At 46.2% G+C, this 24323-nt stretch overlaps 1 protein-coding gene across 1 annotated transcript in view; it reads right to left on the bottom strand.

Annotated features, from left to right (window-relative positions):
- CUL2 (cullin 2) overlaps positions 1-24323 on the bottom strand; it is a 419462-nt gene that overhangs the window by 358525 nt on the left and 36614 nt on the right. Inside the window, exons 2-3 of the mRNA XM_030199038.1 lie at positions 12775-12955; positions 2241-2353 (exon numbers count right to left, since the gene is read on the bottom strand). The gene's annotated coding sequence lies outside the window, so the exon portion shown is untranslated. The remainder of the gene's footprint in view (positions 1-2240; positions 2354-12774; positions 12956-24323) is intronic.

Genomic DNA, 24323 nt, shown 5'->3' with positions numbered 1-24323 from the left:
CAGCACATTCATGTACTGTATAAACAGCAGACATAGGAAAGGTCACAGACACTGAGGTCCCTATTCTGGCTGGCAATACATGTTATTGTTGTTCCATCACTTGCAGTGTGTTGCAGTATTTCCCTATTCAGCATTAATCATATTTCTAAATGTGCCAACAGAGAAATAAAGAATGGGGGGGGGGGGCACTACTGAAATCTGAATGATGCCACATCCAAAGTCCACAAATTATGAGGCCCTCCCGCCCAACCATGCAAGCTATAATGAGGGCTGCACAGACCTGCACACCTCCCCTCTCCCCTCCTTATCCTGGCCCCCGCCTACATGCTGATGGGAACATTGGCAGCAGCTCCCTAAAGTAGTCAGATGGCAACATGCACATCGTCTTAGCAGACTGCCCATCCCGACATCCCTGCATTACTGCACAGAAAGGCCAGTATGTCACCTCGTTCCCATGGCCATCTTCAGCTCCCATACCACCTGTGCCCATGTACGCATACGAAGAATAGCCATTCTGAGTCAGACCAATGGTCCAACTAGCCTATTATCCTGCTTCCAACAGTAGCCAATCCAGGTCACAAATAACTGGCAAAAACCCATTAGTATTAACATTCCATGCTACCAATCCTGGGGCAAGCAGTGGCTTCCCTAATGTCCATCTCAATAACAGACTATGGACTTTTCCTCCAGGAACTTATCCAAATCTTTATAAACCCAGATATGCTAACCCCTGTTACCACATCCTCTGGCCGCGAGTTCTAGAGCTTATCTATTCTTGAATGAAAAAATATTTCCTATTTGTTTTAAAAGTATTTCCATGTAATTTCATTGCGTGTCCCCTGGTCTTTGTACTTTTTGAAAGAGTGAAAATCGATTCAGTTCTACCCGTTTCTAACACCACTCAGGATTTATAGACCTAAGTCATATCCAATACGTTTTTCTTCCTGCCACTGCGAAATTGTTTTGTTATCCGTTATAGGATGGAGAGGTTCATTCCCTAAGACCATCCATGTCATGCCCATGTCACTCCTCCAAAACATCCCCTTCTAGAGACGTCCTGATCTAAAAGTACTAGCGCTTTGGGCCGTTTCTTTTCTATGGTTTGATTTTTAGACTTTTTTGGTGAGAAATACATCCATCTGCCTTTTGTGCTATTTTTTGAACTTTTTTCTTTTTCGAAAAAATGAGCTCCATGGTGTGCTGCCCCGAAGCTGTTCGCTGGCTTCCACACTGGGAACATGATTTAACCAACTCTGCAACCATAAGCAAATCTGATTAACTCACCATAGTGATTTCTGGTTCCAAGGCACAAAGTACTGCAGTAAAGTTCATTGGCAGAGAATACTTCCCAAATAAAGTCTCTAAAAAGAGAAACCGAAGGCTCTGACTTTTATTTTTTAAAAGGCAGGAGAAGTTGTGGAAGGGGAAGGGACCTGGCACCATCAGGTTTACATTCAAAAGACTAAAAGAGAAAGTCTTTGCTCCCAGAAGCACAACTGAAACCCCAAGAAAAGACCAGGAAGCCCACCACAGGAAAGGGGAAGAAGAGGGGGGGAGGGACCTGCACCCAACAGATTTACACCCAAAGGGCAAAGCCTTGTCCCAGAAGCTCAACTGAAAACTTCAGAGAGGAAATAGGAGCCCACCACAGGAACCTAAGACTGAGCTGCACAGCGAGGTTCTACCACCTGCTGAAGGTAGAGAGATACTGAATAGAACCTAGTACACAGCAGCCTTATGTGGCAGTTCTAATTTGCGCTCTATCTCCTACCTGCTGGTAAATGGGCATAACTACCAGCAGTTGCTAAGGAAACTTATTTACTAATAACCCAGGTTAACAGTAAAATAATCCATCTTAATGGTAGCCCAGACTGATAACCGAGTAGAATCCTAAATACAAAATATAATAATTCAATTTTATTTTTATGAAATAAACAGAAGATGTGTGTGCTTTTTCCCCCACATGTGTTTAACCATGACCCATCAGCAGGTTAAGTGTTAAATCTTCATTCCACTTGTGGTACACCCATACTATAGTTCAGCTCTATAACACTGCCAAAAGATAAGGATAATGTTTGATATATGACCAGAACCTTCTTCACGCCACTAAATTCTCTAACCATCCCATCTTTCTCTACATTACATTATGTTGTCTCTCTACACAGAAAGTATCTATGAGGTATGCATCCAGTAATCTTACATCAGATTGCAAACGATCTAATACATAAATCCTTCCATACCTGCCAGACAAATTGTAGGCCAGTCCAATCCGCAGCTCCAAATCAGGGATTAACATACATACTGAGATGCACAGGTTATTCATCAGCAGAGAAACGGATGAAATCGCTTCTTTCTGCAAATTTAAGAATTTGTACACTAAGTACCAAATCTTTACAAGTATTGGCAATAATCAGGCTATTACCATTTACTTTCTAATCAACACTGATATAGGGTCAAGACTTACATGGTGGCCAGCTCAGTATCAATCTGATATGGTTCGATCAAGATACATATCAGACCAGACTCTGAACCCAAATTATTATTTCAGACACTTGTCTTGCTCAGGAGTTATCAAATTGCATGTTACACACACCATACCATACTCTTCTTTCTGAGTGCCACTGTGTGGTCACTCGATTCCTGGCAACATTTAATGCCATATAAATCTGGTAAATCATATTATAAATATTGGTGAAAACGTTGTTAGAAATAAGAAAATATATGTTTAAAAAAATCCAGGGCAAGATTATACCAGTGTTTCCCATGCACATTATACATTTTCAAGAATAGACTACATTCTCATATCTCAAGCGTCATTTTCAGTGGTTCAGAGGGCGGAAATTGGTCCTACTGAAGTTCTGGACCATTCTCTCATTGGAAATGGACAGCCCCTATAGGGCAGCTCGCAGTTGGAAATATCCAGCTTATTTGATGGAGGATGCAGATATTAAATCCTTATTAGAGTAATGGAAAGATTTCATACTTTCAAAGGTCCAGACACATTTATTCTGCTAACGTGGTTCTCGGGGATGGGGGGGGGGGGGGGAGGGCGTGAACGCGTATACTGCATTTAGAAAAGAAAGTTGTCCTAACTAAACAGGCTTACCTTAAATATTCTACAACAGAGGCTAAGGAAGCTCTTATCCATGAGAGGACCAAGAAAATGTTGCTGTACCATAAATTTAATTATCATCAATATGGGAATACACCAGGTAAATTGCTCATGCCGATCACAAACAGCTGGCAGGAATCTAAGTATTTTTTTGCTTGAGAGACCAGCAGGGCAAGTCATTGACTAATCTGGAAACACCACAATTCTATAACTACTTTGGATCTTTTACTCACTGGTTGAAGAGGAACTTGGACTTCAGATTCCAACTATCTAGAAGATGCAGGCTTCTGCATCTCTCCCAGAGGCCTAAGCTAGCTTGACTGCACCTTTGGGTGCTAAGGAAATTCAACAGGTGATTAAAAAGCTGGAAAAAAAAAAAACACATACAGCCCCAGGCCCAGACGGGTTTTCTCCGGAATTCTATAAATTATTAGCAGCACAGATAGTGGGTCCTGTGAAGGTTTATTTTAATGAGGCTTTGGAGAGAGTTTTTCTTCCAACGAGGGCAAACTCTGATTACTCTAGTGCCCAAACTGGGGAACTGGGAACACACCTGGAATTTACAGTCCCGTCTTTACTGAATGAGAATTCTGGCAAACCGTTTATCGAAGTATTTATCAAACTTGATTGGAGACCATCAAGTGAATTTTATCTCAGGTAGGCATTCAGTTTTGAATGTCCATAGATTCCTCCTTGTGTGTCTAAGGCTCAAGCAGAGCAGGTTCTCACGATGCTGGTTAGTTTGGACGCCGAAAAAGCATTTTATAAGGTTAATTGGACTTATCTTTTTGAAACGTTACAATATATGGGGGTTACAGGACGGTTTTTACCAGCTGTATAGACTTTATATACTTCCCCTTCTGCATCTATTATGGTTATGGTGTCTGGACCCCAGTATTCCCCATACAATGTGGTACACACCAGAGATGCCCATTATCCCCCCCCCCCCCCCCCATTGTATGCCCTTTATTTAGAACCTTTACTGTGGACAAATGGTAGATCTCAAAATTATGGGACTGCAGCTGGGCTTGGCTACGTTCAAGGTCCTAGCCTACACCGATGACCGCTGCTTACTCTATCCAGTCCTCCGTCTTCCTTGTTCACACTAAACTTGTACACATCAGTTGTGCTGCCCCACCAAAGTACAGTGCAGTGGGCAAGATGAATGGGAAAATTAGGTTCTTACCTTGGTAATTTCTTTCCTTTAGTCATAGCAGATGAATCCATTACGAGTGGGTTGTGTCCATCAACCAGCAGGGGGAGATAGAGAGCACTGAAAAACCATAGTGCCTCATGGCCAGCTAGCGCCATCTGCCTCTTCAGTATTTGAAGCTTCCAAAGCAGTGTTACACCACAAAGCATAACAACATGAACTTTCCTCACAGCGGATGAACACTCCAAAACTGGAGCTATAAGTCAAAGGAGGGAATGGACTCATCCTCCTGTAACTGAACAGAAATTATGAAGACTGTTTTCCAACTTTTCCCAATGAGGGAACATATCTACAGGAAAAACTGAACATAAAATTAACATGAATCACATAATGAACCACAGAGGGAGGGCTCATGGATTCATCGCTATGACTAAAGGAAAGAAAATTACCCAGGTAAGAACCTAATTTTCCCTTCCATGTCATCAAGCAGATGAATCCATTACAAGTGGGATGTATCAAAGCAATCCCTAGATAGGGTGGGAGCAAGCCCACCATGCGCCAGCACTTGTGCTCCAAAATGCGCGTCTCTCCTGGCAGCCACATCCGGCCTGTAATGTCTGGCAAACGAGAGCTTAGAAGCCCAAGTAGCTGCACTACATATCTCTTGAAGAGAGAGTGCTCCAGTTTCAGCCCAAGAAGAGGAAATCACTCTTGTGGAATGTGCCTTAAAGGCTTCAGGCGGAGGTCGGCCAGATAGCAGATATGCTGAAAAGATAGCTTCATTGAACCAACGGGCTATAGTGGCCTTAGACGAGACCCTCTGCACGGACCTGACAAAAGAACAAAAAGATGGTCAGAGGTCCTGAAGGCATTTGACATGCGCAGATATTGCAACAGAGCCCTTCGCACATCCAGAAGGTGCAACTGCCCATAGGCTTCTGGAAACTCCTCTTTAGAAAAGGAGGCCAGGAAAATAGGCTGGTTTACGTGAAACCACCTTAGGCATGAAGGAAGGCACCGTACGTACCACTACTCCGGACTCTGAGAATTGCAGAAATGGGTCTCGACAGGACAGCGCCTGGAGCTCAGATACCCGTCTCGCCAATGTCACGGCCACCAAAAAGACCGTCTTAAGGTCGCATCCTTCTCCGAAGCTTGCCTAAGCAGCTCGAAGGGCAAACACTGAAGGGCCTTTAAAACTAACCCCAGGTTCCAGGCCGGACACGGAGCCCGCACGGGAGGACAGAGCTGAAGCACCTCTCTAAGAAACCGTGTCACATCCGGACAAGCAGCCAGAGAGAGGCCAGAGACCTTCCCTCGAAAACATGCTAAGGCTGCCACTTGAACACGCAGGGAATTATAGGCCAAGCCTTTTTGTAAACCATCCTGCAAAAAGTCAAGTATCGGCGAGACAGAAGCCCGCATGGGTGTGATTGCTTTAGAAGCACACCAAGCCTCAAATTGGTGCCAAATCCTGGCATAAACCACGGAAATGGAACACTTGCGGGCCTGTAGGAGAGTGGAAATGACTTTACTGGAATATCCCTTGTCTCTCAATTGCGCCCTCTCAATAGCCATGCCGTAAGACCAAAGCAGCAGGCGTCCTCCATGGTCACCGGGCCCTGTGACAACAGGTTCGGTACCAGAGGTAACGGCAGGGGATCCTCTACCAGCATCCGCCGGAGGTCTGCATACCACAGCCTCCTGGGCCAATCTGGGGCAATGAGAACCACCTCTCCTTGGTGTAGCCGAATCAGCAGGAGTACTCGCCCTATCGAGGGAACACATACAGGAGGCCCTGAGGCCAGGGTTGAGCCAAGGCATCCAACTGGGCAAGTCACTTAACCCTCCATTGCCCCACGTAAGCCGCATTGAGCCTGCCATGAGTGGGAAAGCGCGGGGTACAAATGTAAAAAAAAAAAAAAAAAAACCCTGCCAAACGAGGATCTCTCTGACTACTGTAGAAGCACGGGACTTTGGCATTTGTGCTTGACGCCATAAGATCCAATACAGGCTTTCCCCATTTGGCACATATCTGCAGGAATACTTCGTCTGCAAGTTCCCATTCCACTGGGTCGATTTGATTCCTGCTCAGATAATCGGCTTGCATATTGCTCTGACCTGCAATATGAGCTGCTGACAGAAAATGCAGATGAAGCTCGGCCCAGTGGCAAATCTGAGCGGCCTGCGCGGCTAGTGCTATGCACTGAGTCCCTCCTTGGCGATTTATGTAGGCCACTGCTGTCATGTTGTCCGACAGAACTCTGACAGCCAATCCTTCCAGGGTCAATTGAAAGGCCAGAAGCGCCTAGAAAATCGCTTTCAACTCCAAGCGATTGATGGACCACTCCGACTCCTCGGGTGTCCAAAGACCCTGGGCATGCCTTCCCCGGCAATGTGCACCCCAGCCCTTCAGGCTGGCATCTGTTACCACCAGGCACCAATTGGGGAGCGCTAGCGGCATTCCTCGCCGCAGCATGCTGTCTGAGAGCCACCACTCCATACTGAGGCGGGCCGCAGGGAGCCACGTGAGTCTGCATTGATAATCCTGAGATATTGGAGACCACCGTTGAAGCAGGGAGCACTGCAGAGGTCTCAGGTGTGCTCTTGCCCAAGGCACCACTTCCAAAGTAGCTGTCATCGACCCCAACAGCTGGACAATGTCTCAAGCTCGCGGGCGGGGCATCCTCAGGAGCAGACGGACCTGGTTCTGAAGCTTGCACCGCCTTTGCTCGGGTAGAAAGACTATCCCCGAGGCTGTGTCGAACCGGACCCCCCAAATATTCTAGAGATTGAGAGGGGGTCAGGTGACTTTGGGCTATATTGACGACCCAGCCCAGAGACTGCAGTACTGAGACCACTCTGGCTGTAACCTGATGACTCTCTTCTGCAGAGTCTGCTCTGAGAAGCCAGTCGTCTAGGTACGGGTGAACCCCGATACCCTCTCGCCTGAGAAAAGCAGCTACTACCACCATTACCTTGGAAAAGATTCGGGGAGCTGTGGTGAGGCCAACAGATGATCGGACTGCCAGAAGTCATTGGTGACCTCTAGGTAATGCAGAAGCACTCTACAAACGTCAAAACAGCAAAGAGCACAAAAATCCTCAAGGTAATCCTCCCTACGGAACAAGGGAAGAGAAATCAGCCAATTCAAATGGAAACTAGAGACCACCTTAGGGAGGAATGAGAGCACAGTCCACAATATAACTCATGCGTCCATAAAACAAAGAAAGGGGTCTTGACACTAAAGAACCTTCAACTCTGACATCTGTCGAGCCAACGCCATCGACACCAGAAACACAGACTTCAAGGTAAGATCCTTTAAAGACGCCCAATCTAACGGCTCAACAGGCAGTCTCTGAAGGGCCTGAAGCACTACATTGAGCTGCCACTTCGGACAAACCGAGTGTCTAGGAGGATGAAGATGGTTCACCCCAAAGAGAAAACATGCCATGTCCGGATGGGACAAAAGGGAAGTGCCCTGAATCTGACCCCGGAAGCAGGCCAGCGTCACCACCTACACCTTCAGCAAACCCAGAACTGAACCTTTTGCCAGGCCATCCTGCAGAAACAACAGCGCCTGGCCCAACGAGGCAGAAAATGAAAACCATGTTCCACTAAGAGCATCAGGCGTCAAAAGGCTTCCACACATGGGCATAAGCCAAGGACGTGAACTTGTTCCTTGCATGCAACAGGTGGTAATCACCAGGACTGAATAGCCCCTCTTCCTCAAGGCTGCCCTCTCAAGAACCAAGCCGTAAGACCAAAGGAGGAGGGATTGTCCATCAGAACGGGCCATCAGGAGCTCTGTCCACTCTGGCAGCCAAAGAGGTTCATCGATGAGAAGACGAACCAAGTTTGTGTACCATGGACATCGGGGCCAGTCTGGAGACACCAGAATCATTGCACCCGGATAACGAGAAATGCGACCTAGGAGCCTGTCGATTACTGGCCATGGAGAAAAGGTGAACAGGAGCCTCCCGGACAGCTACGGGTAAAGAAGGGCATCCAGCACCTCCTCGTCCCTTCGTCTGCTGAGAAGTGGGGCACCTTGGCATTGGATCTCAAAGCCATCAGATCAAGAACTGGAATCCCTCAATGATCCATCACTAGAGCACCCACTCCCCTGGATCCAATAGGTGGCAACTGAGATAGTCCGCTTTAACGATGAGGTTGTCTGCAACATGCAACAACAGGCGAGCCACATGAACCTTCGCCCACTGCAAGAGGAGAGCACTCTTGGTGTCGCTCTGTCTGTAGATATAAGCCACGACCAACGCATTGTCTGACAGAACAAGTACTCTCGGCCCTTGATGAAGTTGTGGAAGGCACTGTACCTCCAGAGGAGACCACAGGCCTTGAGCTGCCTGGCTTATGCAGAGGGCTCCCAATCAGAAAGAGTGGCGTCCTTGGTCACCATCACCCAAGTCTGGGGCCGACAGGGAGGAACCCTGAGCCATGTTGGTCGAATTGCACCACCAATGGACACTGAGATGGACTCGCACCATCCATGGCAGACGGAAATGATACTAGTCTACTAACGGAGACCAACACCGGAGCAACAAAAGCTTAAGTGGCCTCATGTGTGCCAGAGCACACAGCAGAACCTCCAGCATGGCCGACATGGAGCCCAAGACCGGCATGTAGTCCCAGGCCTGAGGGAACGGCATGTGCAACAAACTGTCCACCTGTGCCCTCAGTTTCCGCTAGCAGGACTCTGGAAGGAACACCTTCCCCAAACACATGTCCAGAATCACACCGAGGTACTCGAGGAACCAAAAAGGCGCCAACTGACTCTTGCTAAAATTGACCATCTATCCCAGGGACTGAAGCAGTCTGACCATTTGGGCTGTAACCTGCAAGCTCTCCATGTAAGAGGTCACCCTGATCAACCAGTCGTTCAAGTAGGGATGTGCACCCGACCACCCTCCAGCAGAAAGGCCGCAACCAACACCAGCACTGTGGAGAAGGTCAGCGGCACGGTGGCCAACCCAAAAAAGCATGGCACGAAAACTGGTAATACCTGCCCAGAATCGCAAAGTGCAGAAAGCACTGGTGAGGTGGCCAAATAGGGATATGTAGGTACATCTCCATGAGGTCCACAGACAAGAGAAACTCCTCAGGCTAAACCAACACAACGACATAGCATAAAGTACGGAAGTGTCGTACAGAGCCCTGTTGACCCCTTTGAGATTTAAAACGGGACAGGAGACATCTTTCTTGGGCACCACAAAATAAATGGAATAGCGAACCTGGCCAACCTCCGCCGGAAGCACGGCACCCAGCTGCACAAGCTCCTGCACAGTAGTCCACACCGCTCAGACCTTGACAGGGGCCTTGCACACAGATTCCAGAAAGCAATACCGCAGCTTCTATCCGAAAGCAATTCCAGCTTCTATCCATCCGGCATGATCGCCAAGACCCACTGGTCTGATCAATTTTGGCCCACTCCTCCACAAAAAGACAAACGTGCTCCAGAGGAATGGACCCAGACCCCATCATTTGAAGGAACAAAAGGCTGGTGCCACCATACCAGAGGAAGCGGAAGTTCTCTTGTTCCCCCCAAAAGGCTGCTGCTTGGACTGAAAGTGAGGCCTCTGAAGAATCCAGACCTCTCCGGCCTGTAGCGCCAAGCCTCCTGAAAATGAGAAAGGGGCTGGGTGGTACAAGAGGATAACAAAGAGACTTATCCTCAGGGAACCGCTTACTTCACAATTTTAGCCAAGTCGACCCAAAGAGATGATCACCTCAAAGGAAAGCCGAGCCAACCTGTTCTTAAAGGCTGAATCTGCCACCCAAAGTCACAGCCAAAGTCACTGCCTTTCAGTCACCACCAGAGGCATTTCCTTAGCCGAAGCTCAAAAATCATAAAGCAAATCAGCACAATAGGTCAAGACCAGCTCCAAAGATAGCTGGGCCCGAGGCAAGTCCTCCTCTGAAGCAGCTCCCTGCACCCAGCTAAAGCAAGCCCAGGCCACACCACAAACCAAAGACTGCAAACTGAGCAGCCCAACTCAAAAGGAAATCTCCAGAGAGAATTCCAACTTCCTATCCTGCACGTCTTTGAGGCCGCGCCATCTTCCACTGGCAAAGTGGTTTGCTTGGTCACAGCCATAACCAAAGAATCCACCCGTGATAAGTGTAGGCACTCGAGACCCACAGACAGAAGCAGATATAGTTTGGCCATGGCACGTGTCACATGCAGACTAGATGTAGGAGTGTCCCACTGAGCCAAAATGAGGACCTTCATGGTCGGATGGAAATGAAAGAAATTAGGGGGCTGCTTAATGGCCCCATGGTCCAGACACCCCCACTGATTCCCACAGCAATCAGCTATGCGTGCACTGGGACACCGCTGTTTACTGCGGTGTTTTTTGAGGGGATTTTTTAAAGCAGGAGGCAGGAGATTCAAAACCCCAACAGGGAGAACTCAGCACAAGGAGTAACAGGGGAGGTAGGGAGGGACCTGGCACCTCCAGGTGTACCCTAGAGCCCACTGGGCATCCTCAACCCTGCACTCAACTGACCCAGGGAAGGGCAGCAACCACAAACAACACAGAGCTGCACAGGATATGTCCATCCACCTGCTAGATACAAAGAATACTGAAGGGGAGGCTGCTGCTGCACATCTCCACCTGCTGGTAGACAGCTCACTGCTCAAGAAAAAGATCTGGGTGTCGTTGTAGATAATACGCTGAAATCTTCTGCTCAATGTGCGGTGGCGGCGGCCAAAAAAAGCAATAGGATGCTAGGAATTATCAGGAAAGGATGGTGAATAGACCAAAAACACTATAATGCTTTTGTATCACTCCATGGTGTGTCTGCACCTTGAGTGTTGCGTTCCGTTTTGGTCGCCGTATCTCAAAAAAAGATAAAGCAGAATTAGAAAAGGTTCAAATAAGAGTGACCAAATGATAAAGGGGATGGAACTCCTCCCATATGAGGAAAGGCAATAGAGGTTAGGGCTCTTCAGTTTAGAAAAGAGATGGATGAGGGGAGATATGATTGAGGTCTACAAAATCCTGAGTGGTGTAGAATGAGTAGAAGTAAACCGATTTTTTACTCGTTCCAATAGTACAAAGACTAGGGGGCATTCATGAAGTTACATGGAAATACTTTTAAAACAAATAGGAGGAAATATTTTTTCATTCAATGAACAGTAAGCTCTGGAACTCTTTGCTGGAGGATGTAGTAACAGCGGTTAGCGTATCTGGGTTTAAAAAAGGTTTAGGCAAATTCCTGGAGGAAAAGGCCATAGTCTGATATTGAGGCAGACATGGGAAGCAACTTCTTGCCATGGGATTTGTAGTATGGAGTGTTGCCACGATTTGGGTTTCTGCCAGGTACTTGTTACCTGGCTTGGCCACTATTTGGAAAACAGGATAGTGGGCTATATGGACCATTCATCTGACCCACTATGGAAACTCTTATGTTATAACTCATTCATCTCTGAATTGATCTGGGGGACGCTATGGAAATGTTTACTGGTGGGATTGTGTGAAAAGTACGTTTTGGGGGGGATTCAGTTTCAGATAATATTTTAAAGTAGACTGGCAAATCTTGGCGGAACTCGACTAGTATTTGCTTATTGGGACACTTCCCATTAGGTCTGGAAAAGGATACTTGAGGCTCTAATTATGACATTGCTGTTGGCTGCAAAGATGACAATAGTACGTGCCTGGAAATCTAAGCAGGGTCCAACTATTCAATTCTGTACAAGTGTTTTGTGAAAAACTATGCAGATACGAGAAAATTACAGCACTACTGGCAGGGTAAGAAAGAGAAATATAAACAGAAATGGCTCTTGGTTACTTGGTAAATGTTTTACTGTCTTTTATACAGTTTTGGCTGTAATGTCTTGTCTTTTTCTTTCTTTGTTTTTCATCTCAGAAACAACAGATACTGATAATCATAATTTATAGGGTGAAATATCATTATGATTATGAGAAGAGATAGCAATACCCTTTCCTTAAGCATTGATTATTGTTATTGTGGAGATGCTCATTTGGATGGAAAATGTCATACTCTGGTCTTATTTTTATTTACTTCTTTTCATATTGTTTTCTTTGATCTACTGGGTAAATTTTTGAAAGGAGTATACGGAAGATGAGTTGGGGCGGGAGCAGAGCTTTATTGGGTTTTAAGTTATTTGTTTTTGTTAGAAAGTTACTTAAAAAGTACATTCTGGGAACAATGGCAGCTTGGTATCCTCTAGGTTTGTATTTCTTTTTGTGAATTATGAGTTGTAACAGAGTGTTATGGTAAAGATTGATTAAAAACAAATAAAATTTTAAAAAAAGGATACCCAACATCTTAGCCTCAAACAACTCCTCAACATCCAACTGAAAATGGATGTACAAAAGCAGTACCTTACTGAGAGGGGGAAGACAAGACTCCTTAATCACAACTCTGCCAAAGATGAATTTTGAGGTTCTCCAGCTCTTGAGTGGGAGACAACTGACTTGATATAATCCACTACCCAGCCAAGGTGCTTAAACAGTTGAATTACCTCTGTTGTAGCTGCTCTTGAGTCCCCTTGCAAGACAGCTCAGATCACCCAATCATCGAGGCAGGGATGCACCCAGATTCCGTTTGCAGAAATGCACCACCACCACTACCATCACCTTGAAGAAGATTCAGAAAGCAGCTGCCAAACTCAAGGGCAGAGCGTTGTATTGGAAGTACTTGCCCTGGAAGACACAGAAAACATCTGTAAGGCTTCTGAATAACATACACTTCTGCCAGATACAGAGAAATCAGAATTTTATAGGGTTGAATCAAAGCAATCACCAACCTCAGGGTTTTCACATGGAAATGAGGGACTCGAGGTAGGCACTGACCTCTTTCAGGTCCAGACTGAGTCTGTGGGAGCCACCTTTCTTGATAACAAGGAAACAGACTGAGTAATGCCCTCACCTTGACTAGAAACTGGCTCCACGGGGAGGAAGTGACGTCACCAGAGGAGATGGCAGCATAAGCCAAGAGCTCCGACGAGCCCGAGCAAAAAACATAATAAAACCACCCTGAAATAAGAACGGGACACGAGAACTGAAGAGCGATAAGCAAGAATAAGCATCAGGCAAGCAAGGAAAGATGTTATCACAAACCTCCGTGGTCGATTTGTCAGCATTCGCCTACGCAAACACCGCTGTGAACAAAAATGGTGACGCCTCGGCGGAGCGGCCGCCCGACTCACCAAACGAGCATCAAGAGCATTGCTCTCCATCTTTATTCGAGTCTGGGGAAGGCCCGGGACAGGAGGAGACAACATTGCGGGATATCGGCGCATGGGTGAAGGAAATACAAGCAGACCTGAAGGCCATGCGTTCGGATCTCGCGACACTAGGCGCAGACCTAAGAGGAGAAATAGGAGCGCTCGGTGTCCGCGTGGCAGAGAACGAGGGACAGACTTGAGGAACAGGCCGAAGCCATACAGAGCTTAAATAGACATACAGCCGATTCTAAACAAGAGGTCCAGCAGATCTGGGACAAACTAGAAGACTTAGAGAACCGCAGCAGAAGAAATAATGTAAGATTTAGAGGACTCCCAGAGATTCCAATATATACGGATTGTGAGGAGGTGGCGCAAAAGATCGCAAGCGCATTGCTGGCCACAATACAAATCAATGAGGAACCAACAGGGATCCAGATTGTGCGCGCTCATAGGGCGCTAGGATCACCAAGAGTAAATAGACCGCGGGATATAATTGCATGCTTTCAGATTTTAAGCTAAAAGAAAAATCATGCAGGCATCCCGAGCGGCAAAAGACTTTCTATGGGACTCAAATGTGATACACTGCTACCAAGATCTAGCAGCTTGCACCCTGAAAAGGAGAATGGAATTGAAATCTCTCACACAAATGCTACAAAAAGAAGGGATCCGATATCGATGGGGCTATCCCTTTGCCTTACGCTTCTACAAAGATGGCAAGCTTCATCAAATACGAAGCCTGGAGGAAGCAAGAGAAATATTACCCGACAAGATCAACGCAGGGGAGAGATTACAATTCAGCCTCCCGCTACGACTAAATCGAGCAAACCAAGATGGCAAAGAGTGACAAAAGGCAGAGGACGCCTTCAGAGACAATATTCGGACCCCGGCTGAGAACTATACTGGAATCCAGTGGACAATAAACAACAGAAAGGGGATGATCCACAGAACAAGCCATATAGACATGGAAACAATAGATAAACTTACTCTATTATAAGAAATACACTTGATCATAAGAAGTGGTAGGTTTGTAATGGTTGCTAAATAATACTACTTGTTGTTTTGACACTGTTTTAGAGAAGGGTTATGTTATATGTATGAGTAAAAAGGGGGGTGAGGTCTCTTCCCCCAAAGGCACATCTATGCACGGGATGCATTTGTGCCAATTAGGAGGGAAGGGGGGAAAAAAGGGAGGGGGGAGGGGAAAGGAGATAGAAGAAATAAACATGAGAACTTGATGACCGTATTTAACATAGCAATGGAGTTGCTGTTGAGACACCAGACAGAGGGAAGGAATTATAACACATTACACAAGATATGGAGATGAGTAAGATTACATGGATGACCCTTAATGTCAAGGGGCTAAATTCACCTACAAAACGCCAGCTTTTATTCAAGAGACGCAACGCCTAAAGGCAGATGTGTCCTTTATACAGGAGACACACCTGCTACCGGTTAAGGAACATCTTTGCAAGGGCAGCAGGGGGCCAACATATATTTTGCATCCATCACAAAGAAAAAAAGAAAAGGGAGTACTGATTATATTGACTAACAAATTCCCATGGCAGATACAGAATATAATAAGGGATAGAGAAGCAGATATTTACTCTTGTGGTGAAACTGGGGACGGAGACACTCTCCTTATTAAACATATATGCCCCAAATGAACCCAGGAGCCTTCTATAGAGAAGTATCTAAATACTGAGTAAAAATACTCGAAGGCACACTGCTAGTGGGCGGTGACTTTAACTTGACGATATGCCCGAAACTAGACAACTCAACAGAAGGAGTGAGATATGCTCAATCAGAAAGGGCCCAGCTACACAAATTCCTGGAAACATGGCACCTATTGGATCTCTGGCGCCACCAACACCCACAAGCCAGGGGATATACATACTACTCGGGGGTTCATGATTCACATTCACGCATAGACATGTGGCTAGGACCCCCTAACATTTTTCAAAAATAGAAGATATATCAATACACCCTAGAACGTGGTCGGACCATGCCCCGGTTACTCTAGACTTGGAGTGGGTGGTGAGACCCCCAGAGGCCCCAACATGGAGGTTTAAAGATGAACTATTAGCAAATACTACAGTAACTACACGCATAGAAACAGAGATAAAGGAATACCTAACTATCAATGATAATGGGGAGGTTACAACACAGATACTATGGGAGGGCCTAAAGGCAGTAATCAGGGGAAAAATAATAGCGATACAAGCACATCTTAGGAAACAAACAAAAGCTCAAACACAAGCCTTACATGCGGAATTACTGGATTTAACTTTGCACTCTCAGCGGCAACCACTATCAAAAGAGGATAAAAATCGCATACACGCCTATACAACTAGCTCTGAGAGAAATACAACTAGCGGAAGTAGCTGAGCAATTACAACAGGTCAGACAAACACATTTCGAATTTGGCAACAGAAACATCGAGGTTATTAGCACATAAATTGAAGAAACGGACTCTAAACTCATACATACACACAATCCATACAGACGAGGGAAAATCTGCACTAAACTAGAGGACATCAAAGATGCCTTCTATAAATTTTACCAGGGATTATACCAGGCTGAGAACTTAGCAACATCACAAGAAACCCATAAATACCTGAACCAGACAAAGATGTCCAAACTGACAAGAGGGGAAGCAGAGTCATTATCCCATCCAATCACACTAGAAGAAGTGCAATGGGCCATCCGGAGCTTGCCGAATGGGAAGGCCCCGGGTCCAGATGGGTACACAAACAGATACTATAAAAAATATAGTAATTTGTTGGCCCCAGTATTAGTTCGAGTATTCAACGAAATGGACTCTCAACCAGAGCTACCATATTCATGGCGATTGGCAACCATAACACTATTATTGAAACCTGGAAAAGATCCCCAGAGATGTGGATCATATAGACCAATTTCACTATTAGGGACAGATTATAAAATCTTTACAAAAATTCTAGCCCACCGATTACACATGTAATATCGAAGCTGGTCCATGTTGACCAAACAGGGTTTATAGAAGGGAGACAGACATTTGATAATATACGGAGAGCGATCCATCTCATTCATGAAGCGGGGGACACGAAACAACCAACACTGCTATTATCTCTAGATGCCGAAAAGGCATTTGATCGTGTCCACTGGGCATTTATGTTTGCAGTACTAGAACAGATGGGTATATCGGGACGATTCACCTCATGGCTAGCATTACTCTATGCTGATCCCATAGCTAGACTACGAATTAATGGTTCGACTACCGAATTATACACCTAGGGAGGGGTACCCGTCAGGGTTGTGCATTATCCCGCTACTATTTGCACTCACAATAGAACCGCTGGCTCAAAATATTAGACAACATACTGGTGTACATGGTTTGACATTAGGGGCGGAAACTTACAAAATAATGTTGTTTGCAGACGACATTTTGCTTACATTGACCCGGGCTCAAGAGTCATTGTCAGGGGCAATGATAAGCCTAGAAGATTATGGGAGGTTATCGGGATTTCGGATAAACATGGACAAATCAGAGATAATGGGGGTGGGTTATCTGAGGAGACGAAACAGTCTCTGAGACAAAAATATGCGTTCCACTGGGTTACCCGATCACTGCGGTACTTGGGGGTCAATCTAACAGCTAAAATAACAGATCTATTTGAGGCAAATTTTCCCTATAAAATTCGTGAACTATTCCAGGAATTGGAGAGGTGGGAAGGGTTGGAACTATCATGGTTGGGACGAATATCAGCAGTAAAAATGATAATCCTGCCAAAGATTTTATACTTATTTTTGGCACTGCCCCTACCGATTCCCAGGAAATTTTTTCACCGCTTACATCGCAAAGCATTCGCGTATATATGGCAACATAAGCCACCTAGAGTAAGGGCAGCTATTATGTTTCAACATAAAGACAGGGGGGGAATGGGAGTACCCAATTTCCTCCAATATTATCAAGCTGCTCAATTGCGTGTGTTGGTGGCATGGGGTTCCAAAGCGGTAAAGCCCTGGATACAAATAGAACAATACTGGATGGGTATGAAGAACTTAGATACAATATTATGGGTCACACAGAGACAATTATTAACATATATAGGAGGGGCGCCACAGGCAATACGTTTTCCCTTACAAACTTGGAATACTCTGAGGCAAAAATTTTTCCCAGGAAGGAAACATTTAGGCGTATGAAGATACAGACAGCAATGGGAAGTCCTATAGGGACAGCGGATAATGTGTTTCAGATTTGGAAACAGAAGGGATTAGAGACTTTGAACCAATTATGGGAAGAAGGGACTATGATTCCATTTGCAGAAATACAAGAAGAATACGATCTACCAGGGTCACACTACTATCATTACACTAGAATTCATGATTATATAAATAGGAGGGCAAAAAAGGAACTGAATATGGAAGATACAACCTTAGAGATAGCTATGGGAGGAAGCTATCAAAGAGGATGCATATCTCGGCTATATAAAGCATTGGGTTCATACAATAATCCATTAACATATTATACCCAAAGGTGGGAGAAAGGCTTACAGATAAGATATGATACCAATAAGTGGGATAAAGCACTGAGGAATATGCTAAGAGTTTCTATCTCTAGTTCACTGATAGAAAATGGATATAAAATGCTTTACCAATGGTACATGACTCCACACAAAATAGCAAAAATGTATAAGAAAGGCAATGGATGGTGTTGGAGGGGGTGTGAGGAGAAGGGAGATATGACTCACATATGGTGGACATGCCCTAAGGCACAGAAATACTGGCGTGAACTAATTCAAACGCTAGAAAAAATCATAGGGAAACCATATGATTTTAAGGCAGAGACATGTCTATTACATTTCAACCAGCATCCATCCCAATGGCAACATATCGGCTGGCCTCGATGTGGCTAGTCGCAGGAAGAATTACATTGGCATCGGCGTGGAAGCAACCCACAATGCCACCAGTGATAAAGGTGACACACAAGATGGACTATCTTTACCAAATGTCTAAAATGACAGCGATAAAGTCAGGACGGATTATGCAATTTTATAAACAATGGGACAAATATTCGGCATGGAGACGGACAGCGGGTGTAGATTTGGATGCACCAAAAATTACAGTAACTCCTTGATATGGAACTGGGTCCAGACAACAACATGTGGACATAATGGTCATTATCAATAATATATGCAGGGGGGGAGGGAATGGGGGGAAGTTGGAACATGTAAGAAGGGGAACTATATGTTGTTACTAGCATCTATACCTTATTTGTTGAAAACTTAATAAAAATACTTAAAAAAAAAAAAGAAACTGGCTCCACCTCTCTCAGTTGTAACAACCACTGGAGGATGACCGCTACTACCCCTCTCTTTGCTGGGGGAACCACAGGAGGGGGTACCAAAAAGGAACTGGAAACAGGTTCTGTGAATTCCAGAGCATACCCCTGGTAAACCACCGCCAATATCCACTGGTCGGAGATAATATAGGCCCACACTGGTATCCAGCTGCACCACTGAGCATCTCGGATGCCACCAAAAGGCCTGAAAAGAAGCCTCTCAAAAAGAAAGCGGCCCCATCCTTTGCCCCAGAAAGGTACCCTGAGTGAGGCACAGCGCAGGAGCAGTCTTCTGGGAGATGCAGAGGCCTGGCCTCCTCCACATCCTTCGCAAGCTTCTCCAAAAGCTTCACCAAAGAGCAAATAGCCCCTAAAGGGAAGTTAGCTGAACCGCAACTTGGAGGCCATATCGGCCACCCAGTGTTGTAGCCACAGAAACCTCTCGGCCACTACCACCAAAGCTACAAACCAAAACAGGTCATAGAGAATATCTGCCAGGAAGGCTGTCCCACCCCTACCCCCATCCCAGGACTCAAGAAGCTGCTGAATCCAACACAAAAAGACATGGGCCACATACCCCCTGGATTCACAGTGTTGAGGCCTAGATTCATAGTGTTGAGTAGGCAAAAGCTTGCTTCAGGAGCTGTTTCACCTTCCTGTCATAGCCATACTTCAGATTCAAGCCATCCTCAGCTAAGATCATCATCATCTTAACCACTACTGTGGCTAGTGCATCCATCTTACGGAGATTTAAAAAAAAAAAACGTTGTCCAACTTTTCATGAGACAGAGAATAGAGTCTACCCAAGAGCCTGGTCCTCTGGAGAATACTGTCCAGGGCTTCCTACTCAACCACACAATCTGGAAGAAAGCCCTATATAGGGGAAGCCTAAGAGGCTTTCCACAGAACGGCCATCAGAATACAGAGCCTCAGTCACAGAATCAATGAGCTGACCAAGTTCCTCATGCTGGAATACATATCACAAGGGACTCCTTCTCGGTTAAGAAGAGGTCCCTTAGATCCATAAATCTCCCTTGGGTGGAGAACCCTCACCATCCCCCTCCGCAAGACCAAAAAGATCTCCTGGGAGGAGGGGGAACATCAGCAACCACAAATCCCAATCTGCGCCAGTTCCTATTCAATTGCTGGAGCCGCCAGAAGCTGGGAAGAGAATTGCATGAACAGAGAGACACCCTGTTCTCCACCAAGGCCCAGTCTGACACATTCTAACAATAGTCTGCAACCAATCAGCCCAGGGCTCCTCTGATCTCTGCCTACTGATACCACACGGGAGGACTCTGCAACCCCCCCCCCCCCAAACTGATGGATGCAGGCTCATTACATTACCCTGCAAAATGGAGGGATGGCAGCAACACAGCAACCCATTCCCACCAAAGGTGTACAGTGTTCTCCCTAGAAATGTTTGCTAGCAGGGTAAGCATCGAGAAGTAATAGCATGTGGACAGGGAGGTACTTGAGCAGTATTATAAGATTTTCTGTTTAAATCAGCTGAGTGGTCAGTAAAGTCATCTGGATGGCATGTCCATTGAAAAGGTCCGTGGAAAATATTTGAGTAGGTCCATGGGCATCCATGCTAACCTCCCTCCACACACATACAAAAAGAGATCCCCTCCATCCATGTTGAGCTGACCCAGGAGTCTTGTTATCACACACCAAACAGTAGGAGCCTGTGACAGTGCTAATCCTGCAGACACCACACTGACAACCATACAAGTACCCAAAGCCTAGGGTAAGTACAATCCCACTTAGACCACAAGACCCTGGCCCCGAACCTACCAGGACCACCAGGCTTGCCTGATGCCTCTACCACTGCTCCTCACAGAGTTTGTATGTAACTTTCATTTTCTCCTGGTCCCTCTGTTCTTTGTTTGCTAATGCCAACACCTGAGTTGAATCCCTTCTTATCTAATAAAACATTTCCTCAGAAATGAACAAAAAAATCATTAATTACCAAGGTCAAAACCTGGAACACGACTGAAGAAAAGCATGTCTAACTTCTCAGTTAGTAGATACATCATGGAAAATATTTTTCTTGCAACAATGATATAAATGTATTCTAATCCCAATATAATTTCAAGATCTTATCACTGTCCAAAAAATATGTAAAGTGGTCACCAAAGCAGCTCTTTTGATGGTCTCGTCTATACATGACTCCAACTGAGTAATTAACCAGAACAACCCAAATCCAATTTCCCACCCCCCCTTTCTCAAATTTCTTTAAAATTCTTTAAAAGACTGTGGAATATAAAAAGCACCAGAAAATCACTGGTAAGAGGAGGGGATCAACATGCAAAATATTATAAAACATATTTCTTCACATCATCTCAATCAGACGCAATCAGTTTAGAATAAAGAAAATTTAAACACCTCAAAATTATCTCACAATAATTTTCCTGTCTCTCAGCTTGGTTCTCCAATTCCAGCTCCCTTTAAGCAATGCCTGAGTCAGTGTCTGTGTTAGAGAGCTGCAACGGCTTCCGTCCCCGCGGGATTCCCGCGGGGACGGAGGCAGTTCATGCGGGGTTCCCGCGGGGATGGAAGCAGTTTCTGAGGCAGTTCCTGCGGGTTCCCGCGGGGATGGAACCCAGTTCTGTGGGCTTCCGTGGAAGTGTAAGCTGCACCTGCACCAGCCTCTCATCTACCGAATACCAATTTATTTGAGTGCTGTCTCTCCTCCTCTTCTTCCTTGCTTTAACAGCATAAATGTGGAAAGTCTTCCATTAAGGAGGTGGTAGAGTCACAAATGATGACGGAATTCAAAAGGCGTGGGATGAACACAGAGGATCTCTAATTAGAAAATGGAAGTTATATAAAAGCTAACCTTAAATGGCTTGCATGTGTGTGGATGTGTCAAGTGACACTTAGATGGCGACTCTGGCTGTGATGAACTAGAGCTGATACCTGGCAGACTTGTATGTTCTGTGTCTCATACATGGCAATCTGGTGTAGGATGGGCTGGAAAGGGCTTAGACAGCAACTTCAGTGGCTGGAACATGAGGACAGTGCTGGACAGACTTTTACGGTCTGTGTCCCACAAATGAGAACATGAATAGGCTGGAGTGGGCTTCGATGGCAACTCCAGCAGTTAGAACATAAGGATGGGGCCAGATAGACTCCTGTGGTCTTGTTCCAGAAACACGAAAGAAAGACCATAATCAAGTAATATAATATCACACTCGTCTGATTTAATGATGAATTGATCATGAGTGTGACTATTGGGCAGAGTGAATGGACCGGTCAGGTCTATTGCTGTCACTTACTTTGTTACTATTAATCCTCTTGCTCCCAGGCTGGTGCACAGACCTCAGCTCTGACACAGGCACGAGAATCAGATGTCACCTGACCTACTGGCGCGTGCCATGTGGCGGCCTCTCAGCACACAATCCCAGTGAATCAGAGACAAATCTTACATGTGCGCACCAGAGTGTTCCAAGTTCCAACTTCCGGACCGTCCTTGCCTACAGTGCTGTGGCTCAAATCCAGAAAGGGAGCTGACTGGAACTTTCTTTTATGTACTATTAAATTCTTACGGGGATGGGTAAGATTCCAGCGGGGATGGGTGGGGACGGGTAAGATTCCAGCAGGGACGGGCGGGGATGGGTAGGATTTCTGTCCCCGTGCAACTCTCTAGTCTGTGTGGGCTATATTTGCTGCTGCTGTGAAAGAATCCTCTCATTAAGTCTGGCCATTTCAAACATCAACTTCAAGACTGTCGACCTGTGAGTTCTTGTACCAAGTAGAGCGCTGCTGAGCCCGTACACAAACCAGGTTCTGATTGGCGGCCGGACAACCCCCGATTTCACCTGCGGCCGACCGCCGTTCCCCAGAGGTTGAGCCCCTAGGTGTAGGCGGCCTGCAGGAAGCGGGTGGATGAGCGTGACGACCAACAGGCAACAGAGTGATCCAGGTACGGCAGAGTCATAGGCAAGTAGCAGACACGAGAGTAATTCCAAGTAAGGCAGAGTCAGGATCAGGATAACAAGCAAGAAACAGAGTAGAGAAACGCTTACCACACATAGAAGCCGAAGCAATGAGGCAGAGGGAAAGCGTCCCAGAAGTAGTGCTGCTCTTCAGAAGTTAAAGGAATCAGCTGGAACAGGAGAGCTTCCATAGGTAGGTGGTTTGAGGAGTCCGGCCACAGAGAGGGCCAATCCCTGCAGAGCGAGGAGGTGGACCGAAAGGTCCCGACCAGCCCCAGAGGCGCACAGAGCCAACGGAGGGCACATGGCGGTCCGGGTACGCGCACCGTGCTGAGAGAGAAGAAGAGCGCCGCACAGACTGGAGCGCCGGACCTGCTACGACGGCGGGCGTTCCCACGCTGCCAGAGCATCCCGCCGAAGAGGAGGTGAGGGGCGTGATAGTACCCTCCCCGAAAGGTTCCCTCTCCGTCCTGGTCCGGGTTTAGATGGGTAGCGAGCGTGGAACTCTTGGATCAGTTCAGGTACATGAACATTGGTAGCGGGCTCCCAGAATTTGTCCTCGGGACCAAAATGCTTCCACGATAGTAAATAAAACAGTCGTCCACTTTGACGTTTGGAGTCCAGGACCTCTTCCACCTCGATTCGGCTCGGTATCAGGAACGATGATCTTTTTTGGCTCAGGGTGCCATTTCTAGGTCAAGAATGGCTTTAGCAGGGACACGTGGAAGGCGTTGTGAACCTTGAGGTTACTTGGTAACTGGAGACGATAAGGATGGCTCCCACCTGAGATCGTACCGAAAAGGGTCCAATATATAGGGGAGCAAACTTGAAGGAGGGTAACCGGAGTCTTAAGTACTTGGAGCTGAGCCAAACCTTTTGTCCAGGTTGAAAGGTCGGAGCAGACCGCCTCTTGCCATCTGCGAAAAGCTTGTATTTAGCAGCGGCTCTCTGAAGATGTTGCTGGACCTTGTTCCAAATGTCACGGATATCAGTGAGGGTCTGTTGGAGTTGAGGCGAGGCTGAGGTCTGAGGAATCGGGAGAGGTAGTCATGTGTGACACCATATGTCGTAAAAAAATGGTGAGGTACGAGGGGCAGTGTGAAACCCGTTGTTATAGGCGAATTCAGCCCAGGTGGTAAGCGGAGAAATGGGTGGATACGCCTAAATCGGAACACATGGCTCTCCAGAACCTGGAAATAAATTGAGATCCCTGATCACTTATGATCTGGAGAGGCAGGTCATGCAAACGAAAGATGTGCTGGATGAAATTCTTGGCAAGGGCAGCAGCAGCAGTAGGGAGAGACTTCATAGGGATGAAATGAGCCATATGGAGAATCGATCCACCACTACCCAAATGGCCGTGTGACCTTGGAACAGTGGTAAACCCGTAACAAAGTCCATGGATACTTCTTGCCAAGGAAGCTATGGAACTGGCAACAGCTGTAAAAATCCCCACGGCTTGCCAGGAGATGATTTGTTTCGGGCACAGATGGGGACAGGTGGAAAACAAAATGTAAGATATCCTGGGCCATGCCTGGCCATGAATAGTACTGAGAAATTAACTGAAAAATCTCGCGGAATCC

The sequence above is a fragment of the Microcaecilia unicolor genome, chromosome 1, assembly GCF_901765095.1.
Source record: "Microcaecilia unicolor chromosome 1, aMicUni1.1, whole genome shotgun sequence".
Taxonomy (NCBI): Eukaryota; Metazoa; Chordata; class Amphibia; order Gymnophiona; family Siphonopidae; genus Microcaecilia; species Microcaecilia unicolor.
This window is presented reverse-complemented; position numbering and strand designations above follow the sequence as displayed.